Below are 20,230 nucleotides of genomic sequence, written 5' to 3'. Positions count from 1 at the left end.
TGTGCAGCCTGTCCCCAAACATCAAAAACATCCAGCATTGACATTGGCACCAATCGCCCGTGGCAACAACGACGGCTCACTAATTGTAACAGTCAGAACCTCGTGTATTTAATCACCTGCCCCTATAATATGAAATACGTAGGGATGACCACGCGCAAAGTGAAAGTGCGCATCTCTGAGCACAAAAGTTCAATTAGATGCTGTAAACAAGCGACCAGACTGACAAACCATTTCATAGAGGTGGGACACCAGCCCACCGACCTGAGATGGACAGTTATTGAACAACCACTAATCCCTCCCCATGTGACTGGCGTCAGCAGTTTTCTGTTCAAGAGAGAGCAGAAGTGGGTGTATAGGCTAAACTCAGACAAGAATGGGCTTAACGAAGATATCCCATGGATGTCGCTGTGAAATAATACGGAGATAGGCATTCATGCTTGTACTCTGACATCCTCTGGTGCACTTCCCTCGTCAGGAGTCGGTCCTCTGCCCTGCCAAATTCTGTAAAATCATGAAGATCACTGACTGGTCGGCATTATCAGTAAGTCCTATAAGGAGAATATCACATTACATACCTTTGCCCTCATTGATGAACTATAAGTAAGTAGTTGGATATTGTAGCTCCATGCACGAGTGACCTTGTGCACTTATTTATGTAGAATGATCTTGTAATTTTTGATATACGGTATTCATGATGTCAAGTAGGGTTGGTACGAACGTGATTTAAAGTGCCTGACATTAGGAGAATATGCACTGTTCACCAACCTCCCTACTACACTGTTTGAGTCGTTAAATATCATTGATGCCGAAAGCTATCCAATCTGAGAGGAAAACAACAGCTGCGTCTCGCGGTTTTTGTGCACCTTCAGTGTAATAATACAGACACTCTCTTTGTCCACAAGACTTTATTCTAGTGGCCACCTCTGTACACAATTGCAGTTGCTAAATATCTTTGGTGCTAAATAAAGTTTTTCAATTTGAAAAAAACTGCGACCGCGCTCCGCGGCTCTACACATTGAGAGTGTAGTGAGACAGACACCCTCTTTTACTGTTTATTCTGGTAGTAGCAATAAGTCAAATGAGGTATGCCACTGAGTAATCTTTATATATAACAATATTACACTACACACGATCGGGTTTTGGTGTATATACGGGCCCAACAACGAAGGGGACTACATTACCCACAAGACCTTCTACGGCGCAGGCCAGTGCCGTGTCATACGCGACCCGGACCTGACGGCCATGCAGGAAATGAGTTTAAAATGCCTGACATTTCACTGCGTCGGTACCTCCCCAAAGACAGCCAAGAAGGACGTCTGGAGTACCGACGGGAAGGTGAGTACGGGCGAGAGTATAGTTTTAACCTTTTGAATACCGTTTGCATGCGTGTTGAGTACATTCAATCAAGCAGAGGTGCGCTGCTAGTTGGCTGAGCCTGCGCCGGCAGAATAGCTGTAATGTGCCTTAATGATGATATGCTCGCAGGAATGCTGGTATACCCCTAGAGAGCGGGCAGCGAATTTGTGCCAGAAGTACTTGTGTCAGAACGGGCAGCGAGTATTTTTCCAGAAACACTTGAGCCTAAGAATTTGATACACTGTCAAAACCTCTGGCAGTATACTGGGGTCTCCGGCAAAAATGTGCTCATGAATGTGGGGTGGTGGTTGGTTGCTTGGTGGCGATATCGTTACCCAGGGAAACAGAATCACCCACATGTGTACTTACAGAGGCACGCTCAGCGTGTTGTTTGTAATCTAGGGAATGGGCAAGAAACATATATATGGATCACGTGATTAAATGTGTACCGAATGAAAACGAGTACATGAGGGATTTGGTAACCAGTATACTGGCACTGATCAAGACTACCCTCTGACCGTCTAGGGTCAGGAGTATTTATAAATATGAGTACTGATGAAAAACTGTTAACAACAATAAGATTTATTGAGACTAGTTCACCGCACTACTTGTTGCCATGGGCGGTTGTGTGAAATTTACAATCTTTACGTCCCATATTAAAACCCCTTCTTTTCTATATTTGTCTATTAGAGCGGTGCTCCCATTACCTGCGCTGTGGCCAGGTGAGGTGGAGCTGTTCTCTCCTGCCACATAGGTGAGTGAGACTGTACACTCAGTGTATATGTTTGAGTGTATGTGTGTCTATCGATTGAAGGTATACATATAACCTGCTCTAAATAGGAGCATTGATCCTAAAGGGCTTGGACGCAACAATCAAACCATGACTAATTTTTGTGTGTTTTCTTTCTATTTATCTGTTTGTGTGTTCCCTGAGCAATTTGGCGCACTTTTTGGTCCATGAAGTCAGGAGAAGGATGATCAAAATCACATTCAGGTGATAAAAAACCTTTTTATACTTATTATATAGCAGTAGCGCTAATGGTCCTGATGAAGCAGCAGGATACCTCTTGGCTCCGTCTAGTCTGCAGAAACATGTTGACCTAACACACTCATTAGTAGTCATTTGTTTACACTACTATTTTCGCACTCTTTTAATGATTTGGGAGTGAAGAGGTGCACATTAAAGTTCCTCACCCCTTCACTATCCAATTTTACCTGTTGATACACATTTTCTCACTTATTGATTTCTCCACGTTCTTTGCACTGCTATTCTGTTGTCACATGACACCCTCATATACCATATAGTTCACTGGGACTCACAGGGTAGATTAGGCTTATACATCTGCCAATCTGCTGTGGGTATACAATCTTACCTTCATGGTGTGAAGGATCCCAGATGATGAAGGGCGTTCTCGGTCGATGAATGATGGGAATGTTTTCACAAAGAATGAATACCATAGGCGTGATTTCACTGGTTCATTTGAGTAGTTGAGATTACTCCATCTTCTCCTATACAGATACTTAGTTGTTGTTTCCTTTTTATTGACCCACTGCTACTTTTTGTTGGTGTAACTGTTATGTTAGGGGCGGTAGCAATGTTTGGTCGTTAAACATCCCCTAGGACCCCCATCTCTCCTGTTGTGTTCATGGGGGATGAAGTCCCCTTGCCTCCTGAGGGTCCCTGTGGGCTAATTAGCTCTCTGGCTACCTCTAGTAAGCCCCACACAGCTGGATTGCTTGGAGTGGTCAGAGGCCACGCCTCCTTTTCACACCACTCTACAAATGCACATCCTGGCACATTGGTGCTTGGGGGATGAAGTCCACTTTAGTCCTAAGGTCCTCAGGACACAAGGGGACCTCATCACCCCACCAGCAGTGTGCCAAGAGGCACATTTGCAGAGTGGTGTAAAAAGGGGCATGACCTCCTACCACCTATTAGCATTCCCTCTGTTTGGGGCTTACTGGAGGTTCCTGGTGGCCTAGTTGGCCCCTTAGGACCCTTCCTAGTGAAGGGGACTTCATCCCCCAACCCCAAGCGCATCAGGAGACATGCTTGCAGGGTCATGCAGGGAGAGGGTAAGTTGCCAGTTTCTTTTTCTTTCTTTTTTTAGGAAGGGGAGCTGTGTGGCCCTCTTCCCATTACCCTTTTGAGCCCTGGGGACCCTATCCCTGGCCCTGAGCCATCTTTACAACAACAAAAAAATATTGAAAAGGGAAAGGGAGCCCCCCCTTCAAAGGCCCATTATGGCCCTGGGGCCTTCATCCCTAGGGGCTAGGACTTTGTTTATTTTTGAAAGGGGAGTGGGGCCTTGCGGCCCCACACTCCAGGCTGATTTCAGCCCAAGGGGGCAGTGTGACCCCCCTTCCCTGGGCCACTTTTGGCCCCAGAAACCCCATCCCTCAGGGCCTGCCCACCTTTTTTTTAATGTGGGGGGCCACTGGCCCCCCAAGTCATTTTCGGCCCCGGGGACCCCATCCCGAGCCTTGCCCATTTTTATTTTAAAAATTATTTTTTAAGGAGGGGGGCTGCGCGGGCCCCCTCCCAAGGCCAATTTTACCCCAGAGGCCCCACCCCCCAATGCCCAACCTTTTTATAAAAGAAATTTAGAAAAGGGAGCGGGGAGCGGGACAGAGCGGCTCGCCTACCGGCTCATTATGGGGTCCGGAGTCTCCATCACCCAGGGTATGGCGTCTTTTTTGAGGACCATGAGGGGAGCCTAAATGCCCCTGCGGTCTGTGCCAGCTTCCCGCGTCTTGCAAGAGCCACATTGCTTTTGGACAAAGGGAGCAGCTGATATGCAGCTCCCTTTGCCCAAAAGCAATTCTACTTCGTTTCATGGAAGCGAGAGCAGTTTACCTGCTCTAGCTTCCATGAAACGAAGCAGATGTTTTCTATGGCTGGGGGGAGCAATGCTCCCACCCTGCCCCAGCAAACTGCAATGGCCCAGGGGTGGGCACTCCAGGACATTGCTGGAGCCGGCCTTGGGGGGTGGCAGTCTCCAGGGCCATGGAAGGCTCCTCGATGGGGGCTGCGTGGCCCCTCCCATCAAGTTTGAAGCCCCAGGGAGGTGGTGGTCTCCAGGGCCAGGGGTCTGCTATGGACCTCCGTATTTTAAGTACTCTAAGCCCGAGGGAGGTGGTGGTCCCTGGAACAGTGTGGGGGCAGGAGGCCCCAGCTCCTTTTTAATTTAAACAAAGCTAAGGGAGGTGGCGGTCCCCAGGGCAGAAGCCACCCCACTCATTTTATTTAAACAAAGCCCCGGGGAGGTGGCAGTTCCAGGGGCTTTGGGGGCTGCATGCCCCCGCATATTATAAACAAAGCCCCCACACATTTTATTTAAACAAAGCCCCCCACATATTATAAACAAAGGCCCAGGAGTTGGTAGTCCCCGGGGCCGCAGGGCTCCCACAGGCCTGCACCATAATTAAACATTGCTCCAGGAACCTGGGGCACCCGGGGGCTTCAAGAAAACGAAGTGCAGGGGACCGCATTTCGGTTTTTATGGTAATTTTCAGCCGGATTTGCAGACCCTTCGCGAATCCCTGCAAAGTTTTTGTTGTAAAAATAGCTTTTTTGGGCCCTGGGGGTCCCTGTGGGACCTCCTGAGCAGCCCTAGGGGTCAGGGTGTTCCTACCCTGTCCCCTTTTCTTCTTTTTTCACCTTTTTACTTGTGACTCGGTTCAACCAAGTCACAAGATGGCTGCCAACACTTCCTGGTTTGAAGTGTTGGCAGTCAATCAGAGGCAAGCTCGTGATTGGGAGGATTCGCAAATCTACTTCTCCGACAAAATTTTCCTATGGAAATGAACATGTAGAAAAAACATTTTTTGGACCCCTCTTTTTTCCTCGGCCCCATTTGGCGAATCGCCCCAAAACTTTCCAGAGGAGCTGACCTGAGTGAGGCATTAGTTTTGAAAATTTCACGATTCATCAAACAGCACGAAAGATTTTAGCAAAAGAAGAAACGCTTTTGAATAGAAACAAGGTCCTAACTATAACTACCTACTGGTAAAAAAATATATATATATTCACTGAAAAAGCCAAAGGTTACAAGGAAGTTATAGTCAGGCTCAGATTTCACTTGTGAAAAACCATAAAAATTCAGCAGTTATAGTTACTTGAGTTAACTATAACTTACACCCCTGCAGTTGACCTCACATATTACATCACTCATAACAGGGTCACTGACATCACTGATGACCTCACCAATGACTTCTCAAAAGACATCACTGATGATATTCCTGATTACATAATCAAGTGAGTGTAAGTGTTTTTAAGAGCTATGTCTGTTAAACATATATACCAACGTACTACAGAAGTTGAATTAGTATACTACTTACACTACTACTGAGTGATACTACTTCTAACATATTATGTGAGTGGCGGTGTGACTATGTATCCTTGTGTGTATGGTGTATAAGTGGCTGTATAGGTATATAAGTGGGTGTGTGAGTAGCTGTGTGGTAAGTGAGATGCTGAGCCCGGTATTGGTAAGTGACTGGGTGTGTCAGTGGATGTAAGGGTGGGTGAGTGAGTGGCTGTATGAGTGGCTCTATTTGTGGGTAAGTGGGTATGCTGTGACAGTATGGGTGAGTGAGCGAGTATCTGAATGGTTGCATGAGGGAGTGACTTGGTGTGTAAGTGGCTGTATGGGTGGGTGAGTGGCTGTTTTATTGGGTGTGTGGTTAAGTGAGTTGGCATGTGAGTGGCTATTGGAGAGTAAGTATCTGCATGAATGGCTCTATGGGTGAATGAGCGGATGTGTGAGTACTTATATGGATGTGTGAATGGGTTTGTAAGTGATTGTGTGTGTGACTGAATGAATGAGAGAGTACTTGTATAGGTGAGTGAGTGGCTGTGTTGAGAGGCTGTATGGGTAGGTGTGTGGCTGGGTGAGTGGCTGTATGGATGAGTGACTAGTTGCATGTGTCGGTGAGTGAATGGTTGTGTGATTGGCTGTATGAGTGAGTGAGTGGGTGTGTGAGTGGCTCTATGGAGGAGTGAGTGGGAGTACTGGTATGGGTCTGTGAAAGGGTATGTAAGTGATTGTACGGGTATGTGAGTGGACATAAAAGAGTTTACATGGGATGTGTGTGGGTGTGTGAGTGATTCTGTGGATGATATCATCAGGAATGTAACTGACCATGTCATGAGTGATGTAATATGAGGTCATAAGCAGTGCATTGAGGGGTCAAAAGTTAAGTTAGCTCATGTAACTATAACAAATTTCAAAGGTTTTTTAATTCTATTTCCTAACTATAATGTCCTTTTAACCTTGGGCTTTTTAAGTGAATTTCTATGGATTTTCAAATTCTATTTCCTAAGTATAACTTCCCTGTAATGGATGTGTGTATTGATCTGAGAATCGGTGAATAGCTGTGACTGGTATGGGTGTGTGAATGGGTTTGAGAATGGCAGTGTGGAAGTTGAAGTGGGTGTATGAAAGGTTATATGGGGTGTGAGTTGGTGCATCAGAGATTCTATGGATTATGTCATCCATTATGTCATTTGAGATATCATCAGTGATGTCACTGTCCATGTCATGAGTGATGCAATTTGTGATGTCATAAGCAGTGCATTGCAGATTGCAAGTTATAGTTTCAAGCAAAAAACCACCCAACACAATTGTTCGAAATAATCAAGGCTCAAACTCACAGCCATTCCAACCTCCCACCACTGGTTCAAGGTTCGCTGCCAAGTTGTGAACAGTTTGCGGACTTCTTCTTGGAGAAGTCTTTGAAGATGGAATCTGACGTTTGTGCTGCCTTTGAGCAACTGTCGAGCTGCCCACAGACCACCCTACGTCACCAGAGTGCATATACACTCCATATGCTCCCCTACCTCCCCAAAAACAATGCTTCCTGGAGCTCATTCCAAACGGTGAATGAATATACTATTCGCAAAATGCTGATGTCCTTGAAACCTTCTAATCATTTCAATGACCCTTTACCTGCAAACCTGTTCCCTAAGTCAGATCCTCACTACTAACACTCTGGACCAGGATCGTAAATGCTTTTCTCAGTCAAGGTGACATTCCTGATTGCATTAAAGCGGGCCAAGTTACCCCGATTCTAAAGAAATCATCCACAGATCCCACCGATCTTCATAATTTTCACCCACTTTCCAACATCCCCACTTTGGCAAAGCTCCTGGAGAAATGTGTGCTCGCCCAACTCTGTAACCATATTGATCATTTCCACCTCCTGGACCATTGCCAATTTGGTTTCCGCGCGGGACATAGTATAGAGTCAGCTATGACGCGCATCGTACATGATGCACTTAGAATGTTGGCCCATAATGAGGCCTGCCTTTTGATCCTACTAGACCTGTCCTCAGCCTGTGATATGGTCAAACACGCTAACCTAACTGCCTCCTGGAACACAGGATGGTGTTGTCTGGGCCTGTACTTAACTGGTTCTCCTCTTTCCTTCACAATAGATCACAATGCATCAAGGTGAACCAATCCCTATCTCACCCAGCCCCGGTTACTCTTGGATTCCACAAGGGTCAGCATTATCTCCCATGCCCTTTAACTTGTTCATAGAGCCTCTGACAGAAATCTTGAAATCATCCAACATTCATTATCACATGTACGCGGACGATACTCAACTTTACCTGAAGATCGCTTCTGCGGAGGACGTTCAATCCCTCAACTTAATCCTGCTGGAAACACAGTGCTGGCTGACACGCAATCACCTGAAGCTTAATGCTTCAAAAACTCAGTTACTCCTAATCTCCCCCATAAAATATCCCTGGACATGGACCAATGGCTGTCCCAGATTACTGCCTTAAATTGAAGACCTCACCTAGCGGATTTGGCATCCTCTCTGGGGATCATCTTAGACAAAAGCCTAAACATGCAGAATAACATTAGTTCCCGCACCAAAAAGCAAACTACTAACTCAACATCCTCAGAAAACTCAAACCCTACCTTCCTGCTCCTGACCTTAAGGTTGCAGTGCAAGCCCTAGTGATTTCAAAGCTGGACTATGGTAGTGCTATGCTGTGTGACTTGCCCAGAGTGAAGACAGCTCCTCTTAGGGCTACCCTCAATTATGCTGTTAGGCTCATAACTGGCACCAAAAAACAAACATATCTCTCCGGACTTGTTAGCCCTTAATTGGCTTCCTTATGAAGCCCGGATACACTTAAAAATCGCATGCATGGCGTACAAAGCCATCCACCACCAGACTCCACAATACCTTGTGCAGAAATCGGAGCCCTCATGTGGTTAGGTAGCCTCCACAAGTGCCAGCACCCTATTACTCAAACTCCATAAATAAAAAAAAAAAGACCTACAACTGTGCCTTCTCGTGTAGGGCTCCAAGGTTCTGGAACTCCCTCCCCCCCGAACTCAGGACGAATCCTTCCACGTTCCTCTTCAAGAAAGAAGCCAAAAGGCTCCTAATGAAGAAATTCTTACCTCAATCTGGCCTTGCCACTTGATGCCTTGACCTAACCGTCAATCTGTGGCTCGGCGGCCTGGAACATTTGAATGATTGGCCTTTTCATGCCTGTGAATTTTCGCCCAGTATATTATGGCCTTGACATTTATGACTCAGGAGAATGTGTGATTATTTTTGACTGTGAAAATTTAGCTGTGCTTACCATGTTGGACACTTAAGGGTCAGGAGGATGTTCGGACACCTGTGACTGTGAAATTTTCACTACGTTTATTTTCTCCTGCAGTGATATTTCATGTATATGTCTCCTCTCTGTAGTTACTCTTGGTTGTTTACATGTACCCTCTTTCCTCATATATTGTAAAGTGCTCTGATACCCCTGGTGGTCATGTTCGCGCCATATAAAACTTTATAAATAAAATAGTTTGCTCAGTTAAGTATAACTGCTGAATTTCACATGTTTTGTACAAGTAAAACCTGAGCCTAACAATAACATTCCTGTAACCTTAGGTTTTTAAAGTGAATTTCTAAGGTATTTTTGTATTCCAATTCCTAACTATAACTTTCCTGTAACCTTAGTTTTTTTCAGTGAATTTCTATGGTTTTTAAGTAGTAGTCACATTTGCAGAGTGGTGGAGAAAGGGGACAGGGCCTCTGACCAGGAATCCCACTGTGTAGGACAAACAGGCGGTACCAGAGATTCTTCTTGGCCCCCAAGGTCCCTCAGGAGTTTAAGTGGACTTCATCCCCCAACAAGTAGTCCATCCTAAACCACTTTTGCAGAGTGGTAGAGTTAGGGGCCTGGGCCTCCAAAGGCCTCTTAGCAATACAGCTGTGTGGAGCTTACTGGAAATAACAGGAGATGTAGTTGGCCCCCAAGGACATCCTTGCGAGCGAACCACCCCACCTGTTGCCTCCAGTGAGTGACACAGAGTGTGATTGCTGAGACCTCGTAGGAGGCCACGCCCCCTTTCCCTACCTCTGCAAGTGTGTCTCTTGGAGCACTGCTGGTTGAGGAAAGAAGTCCACGTTAGTCCTGAGGTGTGTTTGCAGAGTGATGGAGAAAGAGGGTTCAGCCTCTGACCGCCTCTCAGCAATCCTACTGTGTGGGGCTTACTGGAGGTAACAGGAAGTCTTGTTGGTCCCAAAGGACCCTCAGCAGCCAAGTAGACTTCATCTGCTAACCAGCAGCATGCCAAGAGGTGCATTTGCAGAATGGTGGAGAATGTGGGCGAGGCCTCCAGCAAGATACCTTCTTTTTTTTCTATTATTTAGGAAGGGGGCTGTGTGGCCCACCTTCCCTGACCCATTTTGGAGCCCAGGGTACCCTTTTCCCCGGGGTCTTCCCTTCTTATATATTTTTTATTTAAAAAATGGAGGGGGCCATGTGGCCCCCCTCCTGGGCCTATTTCAGCCCTGGTGAACCCTTTCCCCGGGACTCGGCCTTTTATTATTTTTTAATATTGAAAGGGAGGGGGGCCAAGCGCCCTCCTTCCTGCGTTTTTTTGGCCCCAGAGACCACATACCCGGGCCTGCCTCTCTTTTTTAAATTATTCTAATTTTAAAAACAAGGGACGGGACAATTTCAGCTCCGGGGACCCCATCCCCGCGGCCCAGACTGTAGTGTGGGCGACCTAGTCTCACCTCGAGCACCCACTTTTGGAATGTTGGGGACCACAGGGGGGAGCCTCAAGGCCCCTGTAGTCCCTGCCAGCACCCCGCCTGCTGCGTGAGCCAGCATTGATTTGAGACCCAGGGAGCTACTGAACTTGCAGCTCCCTTGATCTCAAAGCAATGTCTGTTTCATTGCTCGCTTGACAGCAGGCAGGGACACAGACATGCTCTTCTTTCAGCAAGTAAGAGTATTTTCTTCTCTCATTTGTTGAAAGCAAAGCTGAGTTTACTATGGCATGGCTGGAGTGGTGCTCCCGCCATGTCATAGCAAACTGCAGTGTCCCAGGGATAGGCACATTGCTGGAGCTGGCTCTGGGAGGTGGCGGTCCCCAGGGCCATGTAGAGCTGCATGAGAGGTGCCATGGGGCCTCCTTCCTTTCTTCCTTTAGGGAGGTGGCGATCTCCAAGGCTCAGAATGGCCCAGGAGGAGGGGCCACAGGGCCCAACTCCCATGTTAGAGTTGCATCCCAGGGAGGTGGTAGCCCCAAAGACAAAGGGGGTTCTCAATGACCCCCAATTTTATTGTAATTAGCCCCGAGTAGGAGGCAGTCCCTGGGGCAAGGGGGGTCTGCAGGCTCCCCACCCCACATTATTGAAATGATCCCATGGGAGGTGGCAGTCCACAGGGCTGCATGCTGTCACTGGACTCTCCCACATAATTTAAAGTGTCCCTGGTAAGTGACGGTCCCCAGGGCTTTGATAAGCCCTTAGAGGGGGCCCTGTGCACCCTCTTCTATATTTATCATATGCCCCCGGGACACTGGCTAGCTTTTTTTTATTTTACTGCAGATTCACAGATCCACCCCTCGAGTCAGTGCAAAAAAATGTTTTTATGATTTTTACCCTCGGTGGAGTCCTGGAGGGATACAGACCACCGTATCTGGGGGGGTTAGGGTGTTCCTACCCTGCCCCCTTCTCTTAATTTTTCACTTTTTCTGGGACTCGGCTTCATGCCAGGTCCCAAGATGGCTGCCAACACTTCCTGGTTAAAGTTTTGGCAACCAATTACATTTTATTACGATCCGTGAGTCCAGCGCAAGGACTCGTGTCCCAAGATATTTATATCTTTTGAAGTTGGATATCTCAAAAACTACAGAACAAATTTACGGGCAAATCACAAAAATCACGCTTTCTGGACTAACATCTAGCTTTCTGCTAAATTTGGTGTAATTTCTGTTCTGCAGTTCAGGCTATAGCCGTGTTCAAATGAAAAGTCCCCATAAACATTACATGGGGAAAATGTGTTGTGGGATCCCCTTTTTTTCTCAGCTCCCGCTTAACGGATCACTCCAAAACTTTCCACCCAGCAGCTGAACCAAAGTAGGGAGTTTTGTGAAAATTTTGTGGTGATTCGTCAAGCAGTGCCACAGTTATTGGCAAAACAAAAACAGTTTGTCCTAATGAATCTTTGGTCCTAACTATAGGTACCTACTGGCAACCGCATAGAATAATGTAACTATAAGTGAGACCAAATGCACTCACCTGAATACCAGGTACCGCAGGAACGATGAGAGCCTCGCCTCTCACCCCCAAACCAATCCTCCACACAGATCTCCACTGTCTGGGCGATTGATTCACAGGGGAAGGGGGAGAGATTGCCTCTAGATAGAGGTATACAGCAGGTAAGGCAGAGGTCTCGGCAGGACGTCTCAGGGAGGGGTGTTGTCCAAAAAGAGAAGTCACGCAGGGTTTCTAGAGGACGACCTTCAGTAGGTCCTGTAAGACAGAAAATTACCAGAGAATTATCTATAGTTCCAAGAACCCCTACAAGCGCTATTCTATATACAATAAAGGAATGTAAACTACACCACTCCTCTTACCCTTAGGGAAGTTTATCCACGTTTTGAAAAGAAAGGAGAAATGACTCAGTGGCTAGCAAGATAAAGGGGAATTCCAGCCACACAAAACTTCAGGACCATGAGCGTGGAAGGTGGGGCTGCCGGCTCCTGCCATGCGCCTCTACGGGTACTTTACCAAGAGGATCAAGAGTGGGCAGCGATGCCGCCGGCTCCTGCCGTGCGCCTCTACAGGTACTTTACCAAGAGGATCAAGAGTGGGCAGCGATGCCGCCGGCTCCTGCCGTGCGCCTCTTAAAACAGAAAACCACCACCGCATAATGTGAGAAGGAACTGAATACAGCTGTCAGCCTGAATGGATGGCGAGAATTTCACCCCTAGATGAAATAAGGAACGACAGCTTCCACGCAATTCCAGTAATGTCCCAAGTGCTTGTTTGGGGAAAATGAAGGTAAAAATAACAATTCCCTCGAAGAACGACGGTTCCCTCACCGTCTAAATTCAACTCGAATGCGGAGTATGTTGCTACATCAGCCGTGTTTAGTCACATGCGGCTCCTTAGCCTTATTATTGTCTTTGGGCGTCCGGCTGTGTTCATACCGCGTTCAAAAGAAGAGCGGTAACGACTGCGTATGACCCTTGTGCTGTGAGAAACTTTTGACGCACTAGAGATTTCCCCAACGGCTTCTGCCACGTATTCCACACAAGCGGCAACGGCCGCTACAGGGGGGTTTAGTTTTGTGTACCATCACACGGCGAATCTCCTTAGCGGCAACTATCGTTTTTCTGTTTTAAGCGGCAACGGCCGCTAGGGTGTTTGATATTCTGCGGCACCTGCTGCGACCAGAGTGCACCGCGTTTCCAAACACGTTGCAATTATCCAAGCGGCAGCTGCCGCGACTTCCGCGTTACGTGTGCGGCTCTTGCCGCGATGTTGGTTCATGCACCAGTGGGGTAGGACAGCCGTTCACTCCAAGGATATAAATCTCTCCTTCCCACGGCAAGACGTGAAAAGAGAGTCAGTCTTCGAGATAACACCGGGTACTGGAGAAAGGGGTTTGAAGGGGAAAGAAGTACAAGGTTCTGGACGGGGTTCTGGACAGAGAGGGAAGACACTCCAGCGTTCTCCCAGGGCCTAAGGCAAGGAAAAATCCATTAAAGCCAAGCACTGGCTTGAAGGAAAGGAGGGGCTTATATACTACCTCCTTCCTCACCTGGCTGCCCAGCTATAATTAAAGGGGAAGGAACTCCTTGGCAAGGAAAGAAGTAGCACCCATGTGGGAGGGCTCTACGGGGAACAGGAAAAGTGGTAACATTACTTCCCCCTCAAGGCTCTTCTTACAGGGCGAGGTTTCCGTGGGTGACTAGCATGGAAACTCCTGATCAATCTTGGAGCATGGACATTATCTGTAGGTTCCCATGACCGCTCCTCAGGAGGACACCCTTTCCAATCCACGAGATAGTATAACTTGCCTCCCCTTCTCCGTGAGTCCAAAATACGATTTACCTCGTATTCTTCCTGATTATCAATTAGCAAAGGAGGAGGTGGAACCATGGAATGGGCAAAAGAAGTAAAAGGTTTCAATAGAGATGTATGGAAGACAGGATGTATTTTGTACTCATCTGGTAAATATAGTTTTATGGCCACAGGATTGATGACTTGTATGATTTCAAAGGGACCTACATAACGGGGTTGCAACTTTTTGGGCCCTGGTAACTTAAGGTTTTTTGAAGACAGCCAAACTTTGTCTCCTATGTCATACTCAGGTGCTGGGCACCTATGCTTGTCTGCTGCCTTTTTCATTTTATTTTTTGTCATCTTTAATTGAGTATGGGCAGTCTTCAATATTCCTTTAAGTCCTTGCACAAGGCGTCTACAGCTGGAACCTTCAGTGTTGGTTGTACGGGCATCGCTGGAGGATGAAAACTCATAGAGCAATAGAAGGGAGACATCACTAAAGCATGTGAGTACTGTTATAATATGCGAACTCTGCGATCGGAAGAGCTTTTACCCAACTACTGGGTAATGTCGCTAATAAACAGCGTAAAAACTGTTCCATGGTCTGATTCACTCTCTCTGTCTGTCCATCGGTTTGGGGATGGTATGCCGAAGACAGATGGAGATCCATGTGTAGGGCTGAACCTATTTCTTGCCAAAATTTAGAAACAAACTGCGGGTCTCTGTCGGACACAAGCACCAAAGGGATGCCATGTAACCTGATCACGTTATGTATGAAAATAGCCACTAATTCACTTGAATTAGGAATTTTGGATAGAGGTATAAAATCGACTGTCTTGGTAAATGAGTCTATTATAACTAGGATAGTGTTAAACCCTTCCTTTGGAGGGAGATCTGTGACAAAATCCATGCTCACGGTAGGCCAAGGATAAGGGGGAACGAGAAGAGGGTGCAATAAACCTTCAGGGATGGAGCGTGGTGTTTTTTGTGTGGCGCACACGGGACAAGAGGCAACATAACTCTGTATATCCTTGGCCATATTCTCCCACCAAAACCACCTATGACATTTTTCATTCGTTTTGGGAATGCCAGGATGACTAACCAATGTTGAGGAATGCCCCCATTGTAACACCTGTTCTCTCAATATGTCTGGAACATATAATTGCTCTCCATGATAAAGCAGGCCCTTTGTCAGGTGGAATTCTGTTTTTTACAACCAAAAGGACAATTCCATGTCTTTTAATGTATCTTCAAGTTCCAGACAAAAATTATCAGATGAGACATACCCGAGGATTCTACCAGGGGGTATAAATGCTTCTAGTTTAGTGTCTATTCTCTTGTGCGGGGGTGTAACACATAAGCGTGATAAAGCATCGGCTTTTACTTGTCTCGCAGCTGGTCGATACATGATAACAAAGTCAAACTCATTAAAGAAAGAGACCCAACGCATTTGTTTGGGGGTTAAGGCTTGAGCCGTATGAAAGAACTCTAAGTTTCTATGATCCGAATAGATCGTGATGGTGTGTTTAGCCCCCCAAAGATAATGCCTCCACTTGTCATATAGATATGCTTTGGCTTCACACTGTGTTAAGTTAGCATGAGCTTATTGGAAGTTTAAACGCCATTTTACCTTTCTGCTGCTTCTGCACACAGCACATAATGTTATTAGAGCATTGAGCCTAGTAGAATATTTTGCTTCACACGAGAATAATATGTTTTGCTATTGTATCAGCTTTGCTTGGTAAGCTATGTCTGAACAGTGAGTGCCGAGGCATTCAAGGTTATTTCAACACAGTGGTTGTTGTGAGGTCTGATCTGCGCATGTTCTAGACATAACACATATGCAGCTGCGGCCAACTCTGGCTTTAGGCGCGTTTAATATTGCACTGCACAGAGCATGAAAACACACTTGATGGATATTCGCATGCAGAGAGCTGGTGGAAGATTATGTGATCCCTTTCCACTAGGATCAGAGGTATGGGGCCGCCCTTCTAAAACCCAAAGAGACCTTCTTTAGAAATAATATAATATACTAGCAAGGGAGGGTAAGACTTAGGTGCCATTTAGCCTTCTTCCCTTTAGCATTTTAACATGCTTTCTCCCTTTGTATTTTATGGACTAGTAACTATGCTGATAACGTTGTTTGCTTGTATTAGCTAAGATACTGCGCTTGAGAACACTGCATTAGCAATAAACATTTCAAACTTGCACATGTCTTCATTTACTCCTCGTTCTGGATTGATATGTTGGTATAACGAAAGAGTGTTCATGTGTTCCACGTTACCTGAGGTGTTCTAAGTCCATGTTCTGGGTTGTCTAAACATTGGGAGTTTGTAAGAACCAATGAGACACTGATTGCTAGTCTGGTAGGGGATTTTGGATACTCAGGTGAGTTTTGGCACACCCTAATTCACTGAGGTTCCAAGTCTCTATGCACAGTTCTGTGTGAGAGCAGGATCCCTGTGACATGGCGCCCAACCGTTGGTGGTCTTATTACATGACACTTGAGTAGTGCTTCTTTCAGTCCTTAACCCCTTCACTATTGTTTCTGGAAGACAGTGGTGTCGGACGAACCTACCTATAGTTACATAGGTCTTTTCAAGCTTGAATATTTTCAAACGGTTTCTTTTTGAATTGCTACCCAGTTGTGCTACGTAATTTTTATTGTACCTCTTTCTTCCTGTGTCGCTATGGCCAATGCTGTTGACATTCTACAGCATAGTCGGATTGCGGTTCGCAATCATTTGCAGAATTATGATGTACCTGTGGATGGCATGGATGTGATCATGGTGGTGAGTGCGGAAGTAGCTTACCCATATGAAATTTTTTACTCGTGGGTGACCTTCCTGGCTGTGAATGCAAATACTAATGTGTTTGACACATACACTGTGACTGCCATGCCACAGGAATATGTTCCCTATAGGACACAGGAAGTTCCTATTAATGCCTGGCAGCACCGAGTTTGGTTTAATGGCGCCCTACCCCACTCTTTGTTAACTCCGAGGTTAGGTCCTTTGTCCATTCCATGCGCAACTTGGCCTGTTTTGGCTGGATTTACACCGCATCCTAGACATGGGGCGGTTCCCGTTGCAGATTTATGGCTGTTACATACAGTCGCAATTAGTGTAATTTGGTCGTTGGTGCAGTACATTACCCGCAATCTCCCGGGCAGGGCCCCGGGTGTTGCGGCGCTTCCTGCCGGACAGAGCGGAATGAAGCTCAGTCCTGTGACGGTGAACGCAGTAAAGGGCAAGCGCCCCCAGAATAAGGATGATAATCTTTTCTGGCTTGCCGAGAAGTTTAACCAGCTGGAAGCAGTATTTCCTAACACGACTCCTGGTGAAAAACACAGGATTCTGACAATTAGCATGCCAAAAGACTTGGTCCCGTAACCTGGTGACTGTGAAACATGGGGTAAGACCTTTGCGGCAGTGTATACGAGGTGCTTCTGCACTCCGTCGATGACTGTCCTTCCAACGGTCCTTAAACGTGTTCAAGATGAGCACGGACCCGAGGCGGCGGTTGAGTTGGGTATGCGCCAATGCGGCACTTTTGACGTAGTTTACGATCTCGTACTTGCGAATATCCAGGGAGATGCGGTGAAATTTCAAGTGTCTAATGCTTTGCAGGCTGTACCCGATGTCGACTAACCCCGACAGTTAGCAAGAATTATTGTGGCGGCTTATAAAATTGTAGGCCGTAATAGTTTGGGACTCAAGCCTTTCTCAACAAAAGAGAAAAAACAACCCCAATGGCAGAAGTCAGAGACTGACGAACAGCCCAAGGCTAAGACGCAAAATTGGCCAAAAAAACAACAAAAACAGGGTAAACAACAGCAGAAACAGTAGTCTCGTCCTGCATCTCCAGTGCCTGCACCTACAGAACGTATTTATGACTTGCGCGATCACGCGACGATAAAATCACCTGATCGTTTTCAGGTTTCTGAACAACGCTCTCCTCGTTCTTTTCAGGAATCATCGGCCTCATCGACCAGTGGTAGAGGAGGCGGCAGAGGTCGGGGTGGCCAGCAGGGATGCGACCAGCCCCGCCCAAAAGACGGTAAAGGCAAGCAGGACGATTCGACACCGAAATGACCCCAGTTTCAGAAAAAAAGAAAGTTGCAGCTTTAACAGCGATATATGCCACAGATGGTGAGAACGCAGCTTCGGAATCAGACATGGGCTCAAACCTTGCTGGACAGCGTGGCGGAGATTACCATAGTGCGAGAGGCCCTGCGTCCACTACTGAAGGTTACGGTGACTGACCGGTATGTTGTTGTGGAGACAGCTGACACTAGAGTAGCTCCCCCTGATAGACTTTATGAAATAGTCCTTTTAGTTGAAGGTGACATACAACGTACCATTAAAGGGGTATTTTGGGAAAATCTTACGACTACCTATGACATTTTGTTAGCGGAGACTGACTGGCCCCCACCTTTTGTGCTCGCAGCTCCGAGAGGGGAGGAGGTGAACCTCCCTAGTTTCGCGCACACTGTCTCAAAGGAGCATGCGCTGAATTTTGCCGAAGAGTGGGCTAAGCCCTTGCGCCGGCTCTGTACCGTACACGCTGTGGTTGGGATACATTTTCCCCACACCACGAGATACCCTTACGATCTATGCCACAGCCTCAACCTCAATATCCCATCAGACGCGAAGCTAAGGCTTCCGTTGCGGAAATCCTTGAACAATTGGAATATCAAGGTGTAATTGAAACTTGTGTGTCACCGATGAATAACCCTCTTTTTACTGTGAACAAGCCAGACGGCTCGTACCGTTTGGTATTGGATTACCGGCATCTTCACTCGCATTGTCGTACCTGTGCAGTACAGAATACCCACGGCTCTGCTTTAGTGGATGGTCTTGTGCGTAAACGGTTTAAAACCGCACTTGACATTTCCAATGGTTTTTTTGCCCACAACATAGATGGTCTAAGTTCCCAATGGACCAGTTTTACAAGTGGCGGCAAACAGCGCCAATACAAACGTTTACCGATGGGCTATAAGAATAGTCCAGGCGTGTTTGCTGCCCGCATTGTCTCTCTCTTAAAGAGAGTGGACACGGATGCGTGTTCGTATGTGGATGACATCTATCTCACAGACAACGAGCTTTGGGTGCATCTGTGTCGCGTTGACCGCATAATTTGTAACTTTGCGGACTTCGGTTACAAATTTAACTTTGCAAAGTCTCTGATTGCAGAGTACACAGTGTTGTTCCTGGGCAATGAGCTCAACAATGAAGGTCGAGGATTGGCTCCTCACTTCTTGGAGAAATGCGCACAATTGCGCGCTCCTACAACTCTGAAAAAATACAGTCCTTCCTGGGATTTTTGAATTTCGGGCGTACATACATTCCTGAATATGCCCAGCGTATCAAGCCTTTGTATGCTTTGATACAACCTACTTTTACCAAATCGTGCTGGCTGCCAGAACGTTCAGCTATTTTGCAATCTTTGCTGGCTGATCTTCTAGAATCTAAATTCTTACTGACTCTTGATAACCACACCAAACGGGTGATAAGAATCATCCCTGGGGTGGTGGGTTTCACTTACCTTACTTTTAATGAAGGAGACACAGTACCTATTGCTTACAAGTCACACTTGTACACATCGGCTGAAATGCGGTTTTCCTCTGTGGAAAAAGTTTTGACAGCAGTGCAGATGGCGATTCTTAAGGAACGTGCGCTGTCAGAGGGAAAACGCATATTGGTTGTTACCCCGTATCCTGCATTGGAGGCAGTTACTAAAGCCAGTGTACCAAATTCAAAAGCTTTGCATCCACGGTGGATACAATGGGCAGCATCATTGACATCTCCGGATGTCACGTTTATTTTTGATGCCTCCTTACAGTCGCAGGAGTTTTTGCAATATGAATTCGTTCATCCTGCACCTTTGGCTATGCGGCCTTTGGAGGATTTCCATTGCATCATATACACTGATGGGTCAGCGCAAGTTGCGCATGGGTCTAAGCACGCATACGTTTCCGCTTGCCCCATTGTGGTAGGTACAATGGTGAATGATGAGTTCAAGTCCAGAGTCATGCACACGCAGACTCTAGGGGACAGCACCGCACAATTGGCCGAGCTTTGTGCTCTGATGCTTGCATTGGAGTATGCTGATCCTAGTGTGACGACTCTTATTGTGAGTGATTCTTACTACTGTGTCCAGTCTTACAATGAAAACCTGTTCTTTTGGATTCAGAATGATTTTCGTGATTCCAAGGGTAGCACAATAAAACATAAAGTTATCTGGGTCCGAGTGGCTGAGCTTAAAGAGCAGTTGCCACTCATGTTTGTAATTCATACTCTGAGTCATCAGCGCGTGGGAGTCCACGCTGTTGGCAATTCGTTGGCAGATGAGGCCGCAAAATCAGCAGTATCGTCATATTTGGTTGCAACAGTTACACGGTCCAAAAGTAAGATTGATGATGATATCTTGGCAGCTGTTGCTGCGACTGAGAAGGGAAGTAAATATCCTAAGGGGTTCCCTTCGAAGTATTCATACCACTTAAGTCCTCATAAAGTTCCTTATGTGAAAATACCTGACG

Source organism: Lissotriton helveticus, chromosome 1_1 (genome assembly GCF_964261635.1).
Source record: "Lissotriton helveticus chromosome 1_1, aLisHel1.1, whole genome shotgun sequence".
Lineage (NCBI taxonomy): Eukaryota > Metazoa > Chordata > Amphibia > Caudata > Salamandridae > Lissotriton > Lissotriton helveticus.
Note: the sequence above shows the minus strand (reverse complement) of the source record.